General features: G+C 35.4%; 1 long non-coding RNA gene and 1 other non-coding gene across 5 annotated transcripts; both read right to left on the bottom strand.

The window, feature by feature from the left end:
- Window positions 1-262: 262 nt before the first annotated feature.
- LOC105045327 (uncharacterized) lies at window positions 263-8,027 on the bottom strand. Of its 4 annotated transcripts, XR_012141508.1 has the most exons (7): window positions 7,796-8,018; window positions 4,397-4,673; window positions 3,629-4,073; window positions 3,288-3,552; window positions 1,590-1,648; window positions 624-686; window positions 263-511 (listed from the first exon to the last, which is right to left on the bottom strand). It is a non-coding gene; the product is annotated as an uncharacterized lncRNA (long non-coding RNA). The 4 variants fall into 4 exon arrangements; XR_832041.4 differs by lacking the exons at window positions 263-511; window positions 624-686; window positions 1,590-1,648 and having other exon boundaries at window positions 3,410-3,549; window positions 7,796-8,014; XR_012141510.1 differs by lacking the exons at window positions 263-511; window positions 624-686; window positions 3,629-4,073; window positions 4,397-4,673 and having other exon boundaries at window positions 753-1,648; window positions 7,796-8,027.
- A 9,837-nt stretch (window positions 8,028-17,864) lies between these two features.
- On the bottom strand, window positions 17,865-17,970 carry LOC114914250 (U6 spliceosomal RNA). The gene has a single exon (XR_003801037.1). It is a non-coding gene; the product is annotated as a U6 spliceosomal RNA (small nuclear RNA).
- Window positions 17,971-20,483: the final 2,513 nt, after the last annotated feature.

The raw sequence follows: 20,483 nt of genomic DNA, 5'->3' as shown, positions 1-20,483 counted from the left end.
CCTACCTCAGAGCTTATAGATCAACAAAACTTCTAAAATTAAGAAAGATAGCATACTTTACCATGAGGTTTCATAAAATTAGAATTTCTGCCTGAAAAGTTGTTCCTCACTTTGTTCTAGGGTCCTTGATCTAGTTCACTTGTTTGTTGGTAGATCTTGCTCTTGTCAAACTAATCAGCCTGCTTAAGATGCTGTTTTGGTACCAAACAAATATTAAAACTCCACAACATTGTGGAGATATAGTCACCAAATAGCAAATAATTTTTTTATTAAAATCTCTACTACTCAAAGCTCTGAAGATAAAAGCTTTACCATCCACAGCATTATCAAACTAGGTCTAAATCTACCAACCATATAACCACCAACTTCCTTTTGGTGGCCATTTATCAAAGAAGTGATGAGTAAATATTATAATTGCAGCCATAATCTGGTAGTTTCAGATTCCAACACCGGGGTCCATGTGACGAAACCTTGCATAACTGTCATGCATCCATGTAAGCAGGCACCAGATCTAAACTTGAACAATAATCAAATGGTACCCATTGAGTGGTCAGCTAATGAAATAAATTCTTGGAGACTGCTGAATTCCGAGCATGCAGAAGATAAGACTAACAGAAATTTACCGCAGGTGAGACATGAATTTCTTTCCACTGGGCTTCTTGCTCCTTCCAGTTTGAGTTGCTTGCCTGGCCACAGGTTCTGGTTAGTCATCCCAACCAAAAACACAATGAAGTCACGCAAAGCTGGAGGCATATACAACAGATCAGTGTGCTCATCTGGGTTGAATCTCATTAGGGTTTTGCAAAATGTGACATAAGATCTACCTGGCAAAATGTGCTGATTTTGCTAGGCAAAAATGCTAAAAATTTACAGATGCAAATTTGAAAAATCCAATTTACAAATCTTCATTGTGCAGATCTTTGGGATTTTAGTTGGGAATGGCTACTGCAGTGGCGCTTTTTAGTTCCTCCATGTCAGGATCTAGCAGAAATTCCTGGCCCACTAGATATGGCTGAGTTCCTGCTAACCGCACCCAAAAGTCCCTTGTTAAGCTCCTTGATTTTTGTGGATTGGAAGAAAATTGTCTTTGATCACAGGGACTGGCAGTGAAGTTACAAATCGTGAAGTTGCGAAAATCCATACTACTTTAGGAGAGTATACGTGGCAAAAGAATTCAGTCGAAAATCTAAAACTAGCATTCAGGTAACTTTGATCAATTTGCTATGCTAATGTAAATAAACATGTGACTACCATAATAATCCCCTTGAATCAAGTAAGGACTCATTGCAACCATGCTATGGACCACTTAGATGTGTGGGTACACCCCTTGCAAGAATGAATTGAAGAGGTTATAGAATTCCAAAAAAGAGTTACAATTATACACAGTGACTCTTTTTTATGTTGAATTTAGTTTTGTTTTAATTGCAAGAATAGCCCACTTTGTAGCCACTTTTAACACTTAGAAAGCTTCACAAAGCCAAGGACCAGTATAAGAGACACAAGAAGCATGTTTAACAAGGCAGCAGGTCAGCAAAGCATATAATTCAATACTGTTTAGAACTAACAAGATTTATTGAGAACCATCAGACCTGATGGAACTAAATTTATGCATGCTTGAAGAGCTTCATGCTGAGCCAATGAAAGTACACTGCCACGACAAGTATAGGTAGTGTCAAGGGGACCAGTAGGCAGTAGTATCTGTTAAAAAGGAAGCGTATTCACAAAGTATTAGCCATAAGGAAGTGTATTAACAAAGTATTAGCCAATAATGGAACTGCAGCATTCAGTTGCACATAACAGGGTGAGTGAATTGCAAATTAACAAAAGAAAATAAGAAATGTACCATTATTGTGAAAAGATAAGCATAATGTACAATGTCACACTGACTCACCTTTCTACAACTTCTGAGACTTCATCCCATGTCACTAAAGTTGATTCTCAGTAATTATTTCTCCTTATCATTCATAATTCCAGAGCATCAAAATCTTTCTCCGTAACTGTTTCTTCTAATCATTTGCTAAATAAGTATCGCTCATAAGATGAGCAATCCAACCACGATCTATGAAACAAGCCCCCAACCAAACTGGGTGGATGACACTTGAGATCCGATGATGAGAAAAAAGAAAAAGGATGGGCAGGTGCAGGATGGGGAGGTTGAACATCGTAAAGGAAAGAAAAAGGAAAATGACAAAAGAAAAGGAAGCTTCATTCAAAAAAAAAAAAGGACAAAAGAAAAGGAAGGAATAGAGAAGATAGAGAAAAAATATATAAATTTAGAGAAATAAATGGAAGAAGAGGAAGGAGGAATGAACTCAGAGCATTTTGTCTAGACTCTGCAAAAAAAAAAAAAAAGGCTGTCCCTTTACATACTAAAGAGAGACTCATTCTATTGAATCAAGAGACTGAGTCATTTTACTAACCTCACAGCATAAAAAATAAGAAAAAAAATCAGCAGCATTTTCAGCCAAATCACTAATTTCTGCATGTCAGAAGATCAAAGTAACAGGATCTTCAGATTCTATTGCCCTTTTTCTCTTTAGATTTCTCACTTGAAATCACTAAAATCTGCCTTAATAAATAGTGGCAGCCAAACCAACTATTGAATATGTGAGGATTGTTATGATTTAAAATCTGCCTTAAAAATATGAGAAAAACCATATGCCATGCCAGAAAGACAGCAGGCCCATATTTTGATAATTGTGACCTTTGCAGTCCAAATAAGGGTCAATAAGATTTGATGTCGAACATTAGGTCCCTAACATGTGGCAAGCAGTTGCTTAAAACCATGGTGTACACAATAAGGTTTGTTGTCCAACATTAGGTCCACAACACGTGGCCGCAGCAGTTGTTCTAAACCATGGTGTACATTATCATTACATCTCCACGTATTTCTGCAGGAATTGGCAAACTTTCCATCCACATAATTTTGCAGTATTTTCTTCCCTATATTTGTGTTAGGAGATATCACATGTTTGAACATATCTTATCAATGAAGTCATTAGTTGCCAACCCAATTCTTAAAATATATCTGATGCTAGACAATTAATCATTTTTTTAAGTCAAGCCCGAAGATCATACCAAACTATTTCAAATAGACCTTAACAATGAGGCATTCGTACACTTTTCACAGTATACAAGCAGAACAAATGATACTCACATTTCAATATTCAACAATGAATTATTCAAATCCAAAACAATGGAATTCAAATGACTGTTGAGATAATGCCAATTTCAGGACCAATCTAAGATGATAAGATAGTATATGCACATGTTCTACAATTTCATACCTGTCATCCTGAATGGCAGATAAAAATATATTTTCAGATTGTGGAAGAAGCTTGGACAGTATCGCAGCATAGGAAAACCCCACAAAGGAAATGAACCCAAATACAATAAAGATCAATCCCCAAAAATGATTTGCTTTCAAATGGGCAAGTAATGATATTGACTGTCCTGACATGTTTCTCCAGTCCTTCACAATACTATCTCAGCAGAAAAGCTCCACCAAGTGTCACTTTAATGCCATAAGTAGCACTCTGTTACTCTATCCTGCTGATCATAAGAAATAAAAAGTTATGATTTTCAGTTTTTTTTTTCTTTAAAAAAAACTAAGTTAAAAGTGACCTACCATTCACCACAAGAAAAAAATAATAATGATACTTGGTTGGATGCTGCCCGCACCTTTTAGAAGCACTTTAAAAGCAAAATATTATATGAGACTGTATGAATAATAGAGCCTGACATAAATGCAGAGTGGTTTCGCCAACAAAAAGAATAAACAAGAAGGCCATTGCTCATTATTGATTAACCCATGGCATGCTGAACCGCTCAGTTCAGCACATACCAAACCGAACCGGTATAGTACCGAGATGCTTCAGCCCTTTTTTTCAGTAAATGAGGAGAACTGCTCCAAACCAGACGGTTCCAACCACAACCAGTCAATTCGCACCAATATGAACTGATTCAACACCACCTCCCCCCCTCTTTCTAATAATACAAAGGCCTGAGAAGGCTTTTTCCTTTACATTTTGGTTTTGTTCTGATGCTCACGCAAAAGGGTGGGGGTAGCAAACCTAATGACATAGATTTGTCAGATTTTTCCCATGTTAAGGTAGCATTGTTTCATAGCAATATCATGACAACACAGAAAAATCACTCCAAAACATCAAGAAGCATCATTTAAGGTATACTGAATGATAAAAACACCAATAGACAATAAGAAGCATCAAATTAGACTTAAAATTATTCAAAAACAAAAAAAATTGATTACTTCTCATTAAATCTTTAAAGAAAATGGCATGCCAGTTCGAAACCGGCATGCCACACCGTACCGTGAGTTAATACGGTATTGAATTGATAGCCGACTGGTATGAGTCATAGTACCGGTTCAACTAACCTTGGATTAACCCTTGGGCTTCATTCACTCGAACCATTGACGATCCTTCCTCAGAAACATGTATCAGACCAAGTTTCAGCTCCTCCGGCAGTCCTCTAAATTCAGAATTTAAAATTTTATTTCCGGTTGGAACCTATCAACTTGTGCACTTGCAGTGCAGACTGGAGCTTAAGCATCACCAGTCTTGAACAAATCTTCATCTTGTCCCCTTCTCTCAATCCAATAATTTCTTTTTATCTTTTCCTTCATTCTTTCACTAGAATTGCCTCAGATATAGCTGCAATTGCACCAATGCTCGCACATCATTTAGAGAACATTCACAAGCAGTAATTTGTATTGCATAAAATGGGTACGGAGAGGAACTACATAGGTTAGGCTATGTCATGCCTAAAGCATCCTGACCACATCAATGATAGTACCACCCACTCATATGCATATTTCCCCTATTATCCACATATAATCTCAACGTGATGAGAAGCAAAGTTCAGTATAGATTTTTCATCATCCCCAAATCTAAATCTATAAGTAACATGCTAGACAAAAACAGAAAAAAAAATAAAGAACCTGATGCTAGAAACAAAAGTGCAATTGCAAAACCTACAATTTACGAATAGATGCATAACAAATAGATGCATAACAATTGCATGATACAATTTACGACTAATTTCAATAATTAAAATATGTCCTCTATTTGGCTTGGTTTATTAGGAAAGATAGTACAAACTTTACATTAATTTTGTTGCTTTTTCTTTTATAGACAGATGAGACAATTCAAAATAGCATCTCATAAAATGTATTCTTATTATTTGTGGGGTAAAAATGAACTTAAATACTTGAAAGACAAAGGGCTCGGGAAATCCTCAATATTTGTGATAATACAAAAAGGAATTTGGATCACACTGAGCTCCACTGGTTCTTTTAACAAAGTTGAATATCATAGAAGGGCCTGCAATAAACAGTAAAAATGATACATGGGACCCATTGAATATGATATGGGTCTCATATCTGGATATTACTACAGAAAGTGATGTAAATCAATGGAGAAAACCAGTGTGTAAATATTACCAATAATTAGCTAAAGATCATTAGGCAATCATAATATAGATTGGGACTCTACGAGTTTATTCACGACATAGTGTAGGGGCATTGGAAAATGAAGTTCATTCACCCAAGATGATTTGACAATGAATACTCCAAAAGAAATATAAAACATTCCAGCAATTGTACTAGAACTACACATGGAAAACAATTGCACAATCTAGGAACCAAGTAACATACACATAGCAAACCATGTGAAACAAACAAACCTATTAACCTGCTTATATTATACTGTATTACCCTATACTCTGAAGACAATATTGTTATCAAATTGAACAATCACTAGACCTCAGAAGTCTTCTTAATTTTAACGGGACTTCAATTCAGTCATTGCTTGAATTAAACATAATCCCAGCTTGAAAGACACCTTGAAGCAGGGGACGTGATGAGAAGATGGGCATCAAACATTTAAACTAGAGTGAGACAGAGGACATAGTAAAAAAGGGAAAACCCAATATCAAACTTCCATGTTTCTAAACTTCCTTATCCTGTGTTATCAGGCTTGTACACCATGTAAAGAGTACTAGGTGAGAACCTTAACATTTTAAATTCCTAAATGTGCTCGTATTAGGAATGTTCAGAGATTGCTAGAAATAAGCAATTAGGGACAAAACCAACCTACAAATATCAAATCAAAACTGCCCTTGGAAATCCCAATGCTTCAGTGAAAAATTAGATTAAACATGGAAACTCCTGATGCTTCAATGAAACAATTAAATAAAATATGGAGCATATGGAGTGTACAGGAATTAAGTCAGCAAAATGATGATTCATAGTTCTTAGATATATGAACTGAGGAATATAATAAAACAAAATAAACAAAGAGACATAGTGCTGTTAAGAAGCTGCAAACAGATTAAGAGTATCCCAGCAATAACTTAAAAGGAAGATACAAAGCAACTAATGAGTCATCCTACATTCTAAGAAGTTTTTCTAAAAGAGCAACTGAAGGATCAGAACCTGTTTGACCAAAATAGGTCAGAGGCACCTGTAGGCTCAAAGCGGATGACTTCATTGTAGATGGTATAAGACCAAAAAAGTTAAGTTGTCATATGAGAACAAGAATATGTGCAGGCCTAATTATGTACAACAAGGATTCCTAAGAAGTTCAAGGTCAGGGAGTTCTAATCATAAGTTAATCAGCGGAAATTTTTTATTCCTCAGTTTCTGCTTCTTTCTTGTAAAGATCCTTTGGATCAAATCAATGGTTTGAAAGTTATTTCTTGAGTTTGGGCTTCCTCACAACCTCCTCTATCAAAGAAACCATACCGAAGGCCTCAAATGTAAAGAATAAAACTGAAATTTTTATATATCAATGTCTGCCACTATGTTCAAACTCTAGGAAAAAAACAAGGGAACTGTCATCGTTAGATGATTTAAAAAATTAATACCATAATTCCTGCATTATGACATCATAACAATCGAAACCAACTCAATTTTCTTTCAAGTTTATTTTCCATTATCATCCATGTCATATATCAAGCCATCTAAGCTCTATCGTTAGCTCTGTCCTTCAACTCAATTTCACACCAGTTCGCAAAGGCACCAAATCCAGATATATAAATGGGCATCCCCAACTCCACGAAGCACTTCTTCCATCCAATATGCACCCTGCTCACCTCTCAATTTAACACCCCAACTAATTCAATCTCGTGCCACTCATCTGAAATCTCCAAGGGCGTGTTTGGAAAGGATAGGAATGGCCCAAATCCTATAGGATCAATGAATCCTATGGACAAAAATCCCGTTTCCTTTCCTAGTCACTGTTTGGGTAATAGACCTATGGGATAAAAGAACAATGGGAAGTGGCTAATCCTATAGGAAAAAAAATATCCTCCGATGCACATTTTTTTATCGGTTCTACCTTTGCACCGCCATCGTTCTAACCCCTTCTTCGCCCGCGCCATCTGCTCCTCCCCCTCCCGCGCCGCCTCCTCCCCCTCTTCCGCCTCCTCCCCTTCCTGGCCCCTCTCCTTCCTCGCCCTCCTCCGCCTCCTCCTCTCCCTTCCCCCCCCCCCTCCCCACCGCCGCCGACGGCCTCCTCCCCCTCTTCCGCTTCCTTCCCCTCCCGGCCCCTCTCCTTCCTCGCCCTCTTCCGCCTCTTCCTCTCCCTTCCCCCCACCCCCACCCCCCCTGCCGACGGCCTCCCCCCCGCCCTAATCGGAACCTAAGAAACCCCTCCGGTCTCCCTCAGGTGCTCTCCTTCCCCACAGATCCCCGAAAAGGAGAATGAAATGAAAAGAAAAAGAAGCGAAAGGAGGAAAAAAAAAAAAAAAAAATCTATGTAGGAAAAGTTCTGACCTTTCATATTCCTTTTTTTCCCGACTTTCCTTTGTTTTCGTTAATTTCTCCGATGTTTTCCCCTCGGTTTTTCGTCCGTTCACAATCGGGTGGGCGGCTCGGAGCGGGGAAGCTGGGACGATGATTATGGTTTTCAGTTGGGTATTTAAACGGTATGAATATATTATCAATCCAGTTAAAAATAGACATAAACTAGGCTTATTGGTTGAGGTAGTGGTTAGGTCATCTAGTGTGTGTGCATCGGATTCGAGTAGTAAGCATCGAGAGATAAATTTCATAGATTTTAATTTTAAATTCTAAAGGTACATAAAATATACTTTTTTTAATATATATTATTTTATAATTTTCATGATTAATATAATATTTGGATAATAATAAATTGTTATTTTGATAAAAGAAGATTAGAGAGACAAAAAAAATAAAAAAATAAAAAACATCCTAGTTTACCATCCGAACGTAGAATATGATTAGTTATATAAATTTTTCTCATAATAAAATTTTATATATAATTTTATATGATTAAAACCTATATTTCATCGTGAATTCTATGGTAAGATTATAAATTTTAGACACCCAAACAGGCTCTAAACATTTTTTTTTCTTTTTTTTTTTTTGATAAAAAGAGAAAACAGATGCTTTATTAAAGTAAAAAAGGGAATGTACAAATCATTTAGAAGCAAAACAGAATAGGATACAAACCAAAAAACTAAAAACGAGGTAACATATGGAAACAAAAATATCCTAGAGAAGCTATTACCGAAGATACATAAAGATCCGAAGATAGCAAAATATTTAGGTGAACAAAGTGAAACAGAGCTTGGAGTGAAGAACAATCATTGTTTATACTGAAATGAAGCTCTACAACCAGTATAAGAAGAAGCTTTATATTAGTATAGGCCAATTGAGTATGACCTGAAACTGTGCAAGTATGAGAGGTGCCTTTGTACGTGCAGTATAATGAAAATATGCTCATATTGCAGTATATAGGTCTGGAAAAAAGAACGGGGCCTAGGCTTCTATCATATTCAAAGACCAATGATGATAAGAGAAGGCCCCTAGCTTTAACAATATGTCGTGTGAAGAAGCTGCATGGTATTTACTGAATAGTAGAGAAGACCTGAAGTGGATGAGAACCGCAATCCACATAAATAGCTATGAACTCCCAAAGATCCTAGCTGAGGCTGTACATCTATAGAAATTTAGAAGGATAAATAAGTACCCATGACATCCCAAGGAAACCGGCCTCCAATGCTTTAAGATAAGATTATAAACAAATAGACATTGATTAGTCCATCTACACATAAAGAAGCACCATGTATGCATTATAATTTGGAAAGAGAAAATAGCTGAGCAGCAATCAATCTCCACAAAGGTAGTCGCTTCCATATAATTAACAAGAATTTGCAGTTAAAGAGATGGTTTGGAGCAAAGAAACTATTCAATAGTCCATATAGAATCTGCCACACACAGTATAAGTAGACCTAAAAGACAATGAAAAACATGGCTGAGCACAGAGAAATAGGCAAGTATGAAGCACAGAAGGGATAATGCGATAAAAAAACAGTAGCCCCCAAGTATATTTAAATAGGGAACATGTATCTGCATGTGGCTTTGAAATTGATACAAGCATGGATAGCCCGGTCCTGTTGATGGCATGTAGTATGGTAGTTTTATTAACCATGAAGATACTGCAAATCAATGGACATCTAATAGCAGCACCCAATATGCAAGATAACACCATCAATTTATCTTTGAATATGGATATCAAATAGACACTAAGAATATATAACATTATGCCTAAACTATGTGCTTGGAAAAAATATGCCATATGCATCAGCCTGCAATAATAAGCTACAATCTGCATCAACATCAGCCAGATTATCCCATTGGAAAGAGTCCTATAAAGCTTTATGAGCTAGATAATTAGCCACTAGATTGGCTTCCCTGGGAATATGGGACACCTCGAGTTGAGAAACTGTTGATTGCCCTAGAATGAAATCAGGCTATAACGCCATTATTGTCGCAGTACAGTGTAATGGTATCTGATTGCATCACATCCAGCTCTGCAACGAACTTCTTGAACCATAAGGCTTCCTTAGCAGCTTCAGGGGTGGCGATGTACTTAGCTTTCATGATCGAGTCTGTAATGATCTGTTGCTTGAAACTCTTTCAGCTAACCACACCATCATTACACAAAAAGGTATATTTTGATGTAGACTTTCTATCATCGACATCAGTTATGAAGTCTGAATCGGTGTATTCCTTAATTTTCAGCTCCGATCCTCAGTCAAAGACCAACAATAAATTCTTAGTCCTTCTTAAGTACTTAAGAATATTTTTAACAGCAATCCAGTATTCTTCATCTAGATTCACCTAATATCTGCTCGTAACACTCATGGTAAGGGCTATATCAGGTCGTATACATAATATGACATACATGAGTTTTTCTATTACCGAAGCATAAACGATCTTGCTCATGCATTAGATCTTCTCAGGTGTGTCAAGATACATCTTCTTGGAGAGATGAATGCCATGTCTAAGAGGTAAAACACCCCTCTTAGAGTTTCTCATACTGGACCTCTTCAGCACCTTCTCTGTGTATTTCACTGTGAGAGTCCTATCATTCTCTCAGATCTATCTCTATAGACCTTTATATCAAGAATGTAAGAAGCTTCTCTTGGATCTTTTATGGCAAACTCTTTTAACAATCATATTTTAACTGATATCAGTATAGAAATATCATTCTCAATCAAGAGAATATCATCCACGTATAATATGAGGAATGTGATAGCGCTTTCACTGACCCTTCTGTACACACACGGCTCCTCATTTTTGATGAAATCAAATATTTTGATCACATCATTAAAGCGAGTATTTCAACTCCAAGATGCTTGCTTGAGTCATATATGGATCTTTGTAGCTTGCAGACCTTGTAATCACCATCACTGAATGTGAAACCCAAAGACTACTCCATATAGATATCTTCCTCAAGATATCTATTTAGGAAGATAGTTTTCATATCCATCTGCTAAATTTTATAATCATGAAAAGCTATAATCACAAGTAGAGTACGGATGGATTTCGACATGGCCATAGACAAAAAAAATTTATGATAGTCAATGCCTTCGCATTGATTGTAACCTTTCACAACTAGTCTTGTCTTATAGGTCTCTACCTTATCATTCAACCCAATTTTTTTTTTTATAAATCCATTTACACCCAATAGATACAATACCTTTAGGTGGATCTACTAAGGACCAAATCTAGTTGGAATGCATGGAATTAATTTCTGACTACATCACTTCCATCCATTTCTCGGAGTCTATATTTAACATTGTCTCATCGTAGGTCTTGAGATTATTCCTAATATCCCTATCTCCCATAAGAAATACTTTCTCTAAATTATTTATAAAAATACCTAAGTACTTTTCAAGAGGACGGGAGATCCTACTTGATCTATGAGGTGGAAGAGGTACCACATCTACTGGCTCGCTACTGGATTCAAATTTTTGAACTCGATGCTCTTCAAAGACTTTATTTTCGAGTTCAATCTTCCTCCCACTGCCTCCATCTTAGATAAACTCTTTTTCTAAGAAGACAGCATGATGGCTCACAATCATATTGTGATCCTCAGAAAGATAGAAATAATATCCCATAATTTTCTTAGGATACCCTATGAAGCGAGCCTTAAAAGATCTAACCTTTAACTTATCCGTCTGCTATCGCTTGACATGGGCTGAACATCTTCAAATTTTGAGGTACTCAAGAGTTGGCTTCTTACCATACTATAACTCATATGGTGTGATAGGAATGGATTTAGAGAAAATTCAATTCAAAAGATGAATCATAGAAAGTAATACATGTCTCTAAAAAAAGACAGGAAGGTTTGTGAAGCTCATCATAGATCGGACCATATCTACTAGGATTTGATTCTTCTTTTTGGATACTCTATTGAGCTGAGATGTCTCTGAAGGTATCCACTATGAGACTATGCCATTATTCTTGAGATAGATTCAAAATTCTCTACTAAGATATTCTTCTCCTCGTTCTGATCGAAGAATTTTTATAGATTTTCTGATCTATTTTTTTATTTCATGTCTAAACTCTATGAACTTTTCAAAGGCTTCAGACTTACGGTGCATCAAATACACAAATCCATACTATGAATAATCATCGACAAAAGTTATGAAGTAGACATAGCCATCCCTAGCTTGTACATCGAATAGACCACACACGTCAGTGTATACCAGGGCTAATATCTTAGTGGCCCTTCTCCTTGTCCTACAAAGGATAGCCATTTTTTTTTGAAGACATGATTCATAAATCGGATAAGACTCGAAAGTCAATGGTCCGAGAAGACCATCTTTTTTCGATTTGTTGAGTCTATCCTCTCCAATATGGCCTAGCTTAAGGTGCCATAGATACTTTTAGCTAATCCTATCTCTAAGTCTTGTAGATCCTATGGCATTCATAGTTTGTTTGTTAATATTGACACTTGCATCTATATGCAAATGATAAAAATCGTCAATCAAAAAAGTACGTGCAATAACTTTATTTTCAAAATAAATCAAATACATATCTTTATTGAAATAAAAATTATAATTATCCTGCACCAGTACAGATATGAATATCAAATTTCTACTAGCTATGAGTACATAATAGTAGTCTTTAAGAATTAAACTAACTCCTAACGATAATCGCAGAGAGTAGGTTCCGACGGCCACAGTAGCAATCCTTGCTCCACCCAGAGAGTGATCTCACCTTTCCTTAGCCCTCTCATTTTTTCAAGATCCTGCATAAAAGTACATAAATGAGCACTTGAACCAGAATCAAGAATCTAACTAGAAGAAGAGAAAATTATTAGATTAATTTCAATAACGAGCATATCAGATGTACCTTCAGAAGGCCCACACTTCTTCTTACTCTTGACAGTCGCTAGGTAGGTCGGACAGTTTCTTCTCCAGTGACCTTTAACGTTGCAATAGAAATACTTTCCTTTATTGTTGATCTTCTTTGAAATCTACTTTTTGGGCTTGATCTCATTCTTTTACTTTTTTGCAGGCTTTTTCTTCTTCTTAAAAGAAGGTATTCTTTTAGAAAAAATCTGCTCCACAATCAGAACTGTATCCCTTGAACTCTTCAAGCTGCCCTCTGCTGTTACCAGTATGTTCAGTAACTTGAACAAAATGCTATCAATTTTATTCATATGATAGTTCATGATGAACTATCCATACGAATCAAGAAGAGACTGGAAGATCAAATCCATCTGCAATTCCTTGTCCATATTCATTCCAAGCTTCTGAAGCTCCTCGATGTCTTTGATCATTATCAAATAATGATCATTGATAGACTTTTCATCATGTATTTTTTCTCTGAATAGTCTCTGAGAGACCTCAAAGCGAGCTGTGCAACTCTGTTCACCGTACAACTCTTATAGATGAGTTAGCATCTCTTTGACAGTCCTCATGTCTTCATGCTGTCGCTGAAGATCATTGGACATAGATGCTAAAATATAACATTTCACCTTGTTATTCTCATCCATCCACTTCTCAAGTGTGGCTCGATGATCAGGAGATGGACGACTTGGTAACATAGGCACATCCTGGTCAAAGACATGGGTAAGTTTTTCAAAATTGAGAATAATTCTTAAATTTCAAAGTCAATCTTTGTAGTTTGTATCGGTCAACCTATTAGTATTGAAGATATGGACGAAGGGGTTGAAACTTAATATGATTATCTGCAGAGAGAATAGCTTCTAGTTAAAATATTTATTTTAGAAACTTTAAAAATAAATAAAGGCTCTCACTGTTTTCTCAAATCTTCCACACCCTTGGATGGAGAAACGAAAATCTATACGTGATCGATTTCAAGTGGATACTGTGGTCTCATTAATTTATACACACCTCACCTAATAGTTATTAGTGAGTATAGACCAATAACTGGACAACACTTTATCCATTGCTTCACTAAGCAAGATGTAGTGGGATTTGGTCTCTAAGTCATGTGATCTTACTTAACAGTTATTGATATATTTCTTAGTTAAGTCAGATCTATCATTCACCAGCAGACGCAAAATCATTATTGAGACTCTCACCTAATAGTTATTGGGCCCAACCCCATCTCTATCCTAGGACATCAAATATCAATAGAGTGATTATACCCTCTCGATGTAATTAAACCACTGTAATCAATCGAGAATGATCAATACCAGAAAGGCACCCACATCTCTACAACGATGGAAGATCTCTAGACTTAATATTTAGTGAGAAAATTTAGATTTAGGACTCTTCTAAATCAGCAGATATAACATCCAATTGATTAAATTTAGATCAGCATATCCACATGTCTAACCAGCCTAGTCGACATAGGTGAACTCGAATCAATAAGTAATATAGCATGAAACTGAATCTCCCAAGATGGCCCGATAAGTTAAGATAAGGGGGGGTTCTCCGTTTCTTTCCTTAGACACCAATCAAATTGGTCAGGTTAGTCAATGAAACCAATTAAATAACCACCATCTAGATACTTGCCTTAAATATCAAATTGATTGATTAGATCGATTAGGTTAACCTATTGAAACGAGCTTGAATCAATGAGGCAAATTTGATCTTGAGTCAATCAATTCACATCAAAATATGAATCGATGCGATCAATTATAACTAAACTCGACTTTGAGTCCTTTTGATCTAATCCTTATCAACCATTGATTAGGTTCAATCAATTGCTCAAAATCGATAACAGATTTCAACCTGATCTAATCAATTTGATCCTAATTATAGTTTGATCACTAGACTTAATTTGTTCAATCCATACCCACATGCAATAACATAATTTTTAGATCTAAAAATAATTTTTTAGATTATATTTCATTGTATGCATTAGTAGCTTTTGATCTTGAAATAGTTTCAGATCTAAATCTAATATCATATATCACATATATGTAGTTTCATATCTAAACTAAAATATGTATCACATATACATTAAATTTTAGATCTAAAACTTAGAATACATATATCAAATATATGTATAATTAGATCTAAAATAATAATTAAAATATTTTAAAAATATTTTTTAAAAATTAGTTTGCATCAAACTAGGACAACTTTTTCAATATAGGAGATAAACCCTATACTAGAATAATCTTATACCAATTTGATGTGAACATTTAATCATTCTAATTTCAAATTCAAAATTGAAATAAGACATGTCATATACATCAATTTTTAGATCTAAAAGATTGATTTAATCATTTTGAAAATAATTTTCAAAATCGATCGATCTTGTGCTAGGCCAACCTTTTCAATATAGGGGTAAACCCTATACCAGGATAACCTTATACTAGCACAAGATCAATTTTAAATCAATAAAAATTTTAAATCTAAGATAAAAATCAGATTATATATATCTTTAAAAATCAATGGCTCTGATACCATCATTAAAAAATCAAGTAGGATGCATGCATAGATTTCAAAAATCTTTTCAAGAGCAGTAGAAAATGAATCGAGTTAAACCCTTTTATCCCATATATATTAGATCTCATCTAATCCTACCTAAGCTCAGGAATAAAGACATGCATATAATCTGAAAATAAAATCAAAGATGAGATCAAATCTCAATACCTTTATGCGGGTAGAAATACACCGCTTCCGATGTTCTCAGATTTGAAGGTCATTGAGCCGCACATGCATCTGACCTCTACAAGTATCCATCGGGATCAACTTTGAATCCTTCTTCTTATGGTAGATTTTTCTTTTCCAAATAGAATCTTTATCTCTTTGAACTTTGATCAGCAAATAATCTTGATTGCAACTTCAACCCTTGAATTATAGCCTTCTTCTCCTTGTTCCTTGCTGTAGAAGAGATCCCTCTTCTTCTTGGCATATGGAAGATTGACACCCAACCCTTGGGCATGAGAAAGAGAAGAGAGAAAGAGGGTGAGGCATGGAGAGGAGAGAGGAGGGTTTTTAATTTATAAAATTCAATTAATTAGAAGCCTTAAGAGACTGTCTCTTTATATAGACCCTTCCTTGATCCAAATCAAGAACCAATCAACTTAAAAAAGTTAGTCCTTATCTCATAAAAATTTTTATCTTTTTAATCTGATTATTTTTTATTAAAATTAAACTTAATTAGTAGGATCATAACCTCTTTTGACAAGCAGATGGAGCATCCCAGTCAAAATAGGCAGATTGATAAGGTGCAACTCATCAAGAGAGGCAAGTAGGTTGGGGCGCCAACCCTTGGCACCCCATTCTAGGATTTTTGTGCAAGAGAGGGGGCATGGCCCCTCTCTCTCCTTCCATGCCAAACCAAGAGGAGGGGGTGGGCCCCTCTCTCTTCTTCCTTCTATTCCAAGGGGTTGGTGCCCCTTGGACCTTCCAAAAAGGGAGGATGGCGCCATCACATGTTTCCATCAATTCTCCACTTCAAAAAAAAAATTTCAAGGAGATAAAGAGGAGATTAAATTGCTAACTCATTGATATGATCTAATCTTTTTGGGCTCATAATTAGGCATCCAGCTAAATTCTCATGGATTTAGGTTAGGTTCAATGTAATAGACTTAATTTAATTGAAGTCTTGAGAAGAATTAGGTTTAACCATGTGCTAGTATGGTTCTCTTAAACCCAATATGATTTCAATAAATCCTAATCCAATTAGAACTTCATAAACTCAATTGGTTAATTGAAGATTAAATTTCTTAATGTGTGACTCCATAGATTTCATTCTATCTGGTAGTGAGATGTATTATGATGTCTATCACAATATCATCGAAATTTCTTTCGATGGATTGGAATAATTTCAACTCTATCATTCGAGCGTCATCGATCGTCAAGGTGACGTCCAATGAATCTCACGATCCATCAGTGACATCTAGTAGTATGTAGTGGTAATCCAGTCGAATAAAAGTATGAACTCCTAGGTGCAGTTATCATATGATTCAGTTCTTCTATCGTGAGTCCCGACTTGATAGAGGTCATGGAGAATTCGTCAGATCCTATCGTCAGTCATATGCAAGATTGGCTCGATTCAATTTTATTTATAAATCTCGTGGAAACTCTTTTCTAGTATTCATACTTGCTTTGACCAAAGACTTTCTGAACTTAATCTCGCGAATCGCATAGGACTTCTCTTTTTCTACTAAGATCGATAGATTCCATCTAAGTGCATTCTACTCCAAACAGCAAATCTAAACTTACTGAAGCCAACATATATAGCAAGAAACTGAATGGCTAGGGCCCAAGTGAACATGCTGTCAACTTAATAGCCTCACTACGAACAGTCGATGACACCGTAGGTCAAAGGACCACTCATACTACTGCAGCATCGAGTCAACCACTGACGAGTGAGTAGACATCTAAGTAGTTTCTCATATTGACCATGCTCAGTGTAAGTTATTCTCTAACAACCATCCGCACTTTCATCCTAGTGTCCCTACACTACAGACCCAAGTCTCATCTGTTCACAAGAAAGGTGAATCATACATCAATCTCAAATGAATTGATCACTGTCCTTCGTGATGATCTTTTGATCAAGAGTATTTAAAAATTAATCATTAATTTATGTATGTCTCAAATTCTCAATACTTTAAGAATATACAAAAATCATCTTTATTAATTTTTGGGACAAATCATAGACACATAAATATAATTAGAATGAAAAAGCCCTTTATTGATAATAAAAATATTATAAGTACAAGATTAAGTCTTAGAATTATAAAATATGTCATCCAATAATTAGCTACTAGGACACAAATCTAACAAGACCAAGCTATTGAAAATGATCAAAAATTAATATCAAAATTTACCAAATTAGGTATTGAGCAAACTCCTTGAAATCACCATGGGTTTTGTCAAGAGAAGAAAAAATATCCTAAATTAAAGAATAAAAATCTAAGAAGATGGATTACAAAGAAAGAAAATTGGCAAATTAAATGAGAGATATTTACTACCAAGGGTTTTATGGAAGAGAAAAAAAAACTACCCTCTATCAAGGATTAAAAACCCAAGATGGTGGATCGCAGAGAAAAAAAATCACCAGATGAAACAAGATTTAGAGGGGAGAGCATTCAAAAAAAAGGGACCATTTCTCGATTTGTGCATGTCATTCTTGCATAGGACCTATGTTAATCTTCTCTGTATTTATTGACTCAAAGATTGATTTTGATGAATATAAAATATTTGAGTGCTTATTTTCATACTATTGAGTTATTGAAGTTCTTGTGTAGAGAGTTTGGAGAAGCTAAAATTATTTTTGAAAAGCATATATTAATTAATAAAATTTTGAAAGTAAAAGAGGATGATTAGATAAAGCTATATTATAAAAAATCAAGAAGAAGAATCCAAGAGTCAACCCCTGGATGCAAAAGAGTTAACTGTAGCATGCATTTTTCAAGTGGTATAGACTAGAAATCGACCCTTACTTCTATGTGAGCCAACTCTCTCAATCAGACAGAATGCAGAAGTTTCAGTGTCAGATCTCGAGCCAACTCTTATTTGATTACGAGTCAACTCTCACAGAAAAGATAGAAAAGTATTTCTATGGAATAGTCTTCTAGCTAACTCCTACTTAACTACAAGCCGACTCATATTTTTTTGGATTGACCCCTACTTGACCTCAAGTCGACTCAATTGTGGTTTACAACAATAATGGCTAGTTCTTTAAAAATTTAAGATTCTTTCAAATGATTTTCAATAGCTAATTTTTGGTCCCTAATGGCTAGTTTGGTTGTTTTAGAAAATTTAAAGGCTTTCAAATTTAATTAAAAGCCAAGAGAAAAAGAAAAAAAAAAAGAAAAAAGTTAAGTGAGAGTGTAAGAGCATTCAAATGAGCTAAACGCATCAATTTCTCAAAAATCTTGAAGCATTCTAAGAGTTCTTTTGAGCATTGATTGTAAAGTTTCCATAACATGTTCTTTAAAGATCTTCATTGACTTTTATTTACTCTTTTAGGAGCTTTTATTATATTCATAATTATTTTTATCATTCTCTACTATAAGTAAATTTCAATGGGAATTGAAAAGGAAAAGGCATATCCAAGTCTGGAATTGGATCGGCTTTGTTTGAGAAGATTTAGGAGAGGCTTTGAAAAAAGGTTTTGGTTAGTAAATCTGAAAAAATCAATTGAATTTAAATTATGAATCCAAAAAAATAATCTTACTATAATCTATGTAGATATTATAGTAGAATTTCTAAGGATAGCTTGGAGGGTGGACATAGGTACTGAATTTGATATTGAATCACTATAAATTATTAATATTTATATGTAGCTTCTCTTTTGCTTGCACTGCATCTTAATTTCTTATTTATTTTATTATTCTTCTTTTTGTATCACCACACCATACTTCACATACTCTGAAATTTGTGTACAGTAAATTTTTTTTTTTTGAAAAATTCAATTCATCCCCTCTTGAGTTATCTCTTTGATAAATAAATAGTATCAAAGTTTAGTGCTCAACTCAATTTGATCTAACAATCAAGAGTCAAATATCAAATGATAGCCCAAATTGGTGCACCTCTTGCTGAAAGGCAATCCACCAACATACCATCTATATTTAATGGCACAAATTATACTTATTGAAAAGCATGAATACGTATCTTCTTTCAAGTACTAGATTATGATCTTTAAAGTATCATAATCAATGGCCCATATTGTCACACCCCTCCCTAGTTCGAGCAAGAGTGTGGCATCCAAGTAGAGTTTTGGTAGTATCTTATACTACGGTTCACAAGACATTATTAAACCCTGACCGTTTACTACAACCCACCACAGTTCAGTCTAAATATTCAACCTACCGCAAATAAGTATAAATATAGTACTCAAATTATTTAACAATCACACAATCTCAAGTTAGAGTCAAGTCTCAATCTCTTTGACATAGTTGAAGAACAACACTAGATATTCATTAATATCCATAACTTTACATCAAGTGCATAGTACATTCCAATGTTACTTTCTTTTAGCTTATACAAACTTAGCCCAAAACATAACCCAATATAGAGTACAACACCCCAAAATATAACCCCCAAAATGAGCTCCTTACACTAGCTAGCATGGTCAAAGAGAAAGATACTCTTCCCCAAGCTGATCTGACCAAAATGAATACTCCTTCCACTAGCTGACATGACCAACCTCTGCTAAAATGAGTGCTAAAGATGTAACCACTATGCTGAGCTAGAATGCCTTAAATCTATCGAAAGAAAAGAAAAAAAAGCATATAATGAGACACTAGTCCCAGTGAGTGAGTAATCTATCAAACAGTGGCGAAACAGAAAGATTGACTGTAATACTCATGATACATATATCATAAATAATTGATAAGCTTTTAAAACTTTGCATGCTAAGCAAGAATAAATGGAGCAAATGATTATCGAAATAGAAAACTGCTAGCCTACCACTGACTACTTCGTAGTGCACCTCTATCACGGACAGTTGATACGATGTGTCGAATAAAATTAGGTCCCATTGGGCATACTTGATCGCAAGAAGGTGCTGCTGGGTTATTGTCGACTGCACCACAGTGCACCCCTACTATGGCAGTTGAATGATGTGTCTGATACTGCTGAGCCCCCACGGGCATAATATGTCTTAAGGAGGTGCCAATTGGTACTTAAGCACACCCACGATTGATCACTCCTATGGATAGCCTACTAGAAAATATGCTTGATAAAACTCAAATGCTAGTCAGTTG

This window comes from Elaeis guineensis, chromosome 5 (genome assembly GCF_000442705.2).
Source record: "Elaeis guineensis isolate ETL-2024a chromosome 5, EG11, whole genome shotgun sequence".
Lineage (NCBI taxonomy): Eukaryota > Viridiplantae > Streptophyta > Magnoliopsida > Arecales > Arecaceae > Elaeis > Elaeis guineensis.
This window is presented reverse-complemented; position numbering and strand designations above follow the sequence as displayed.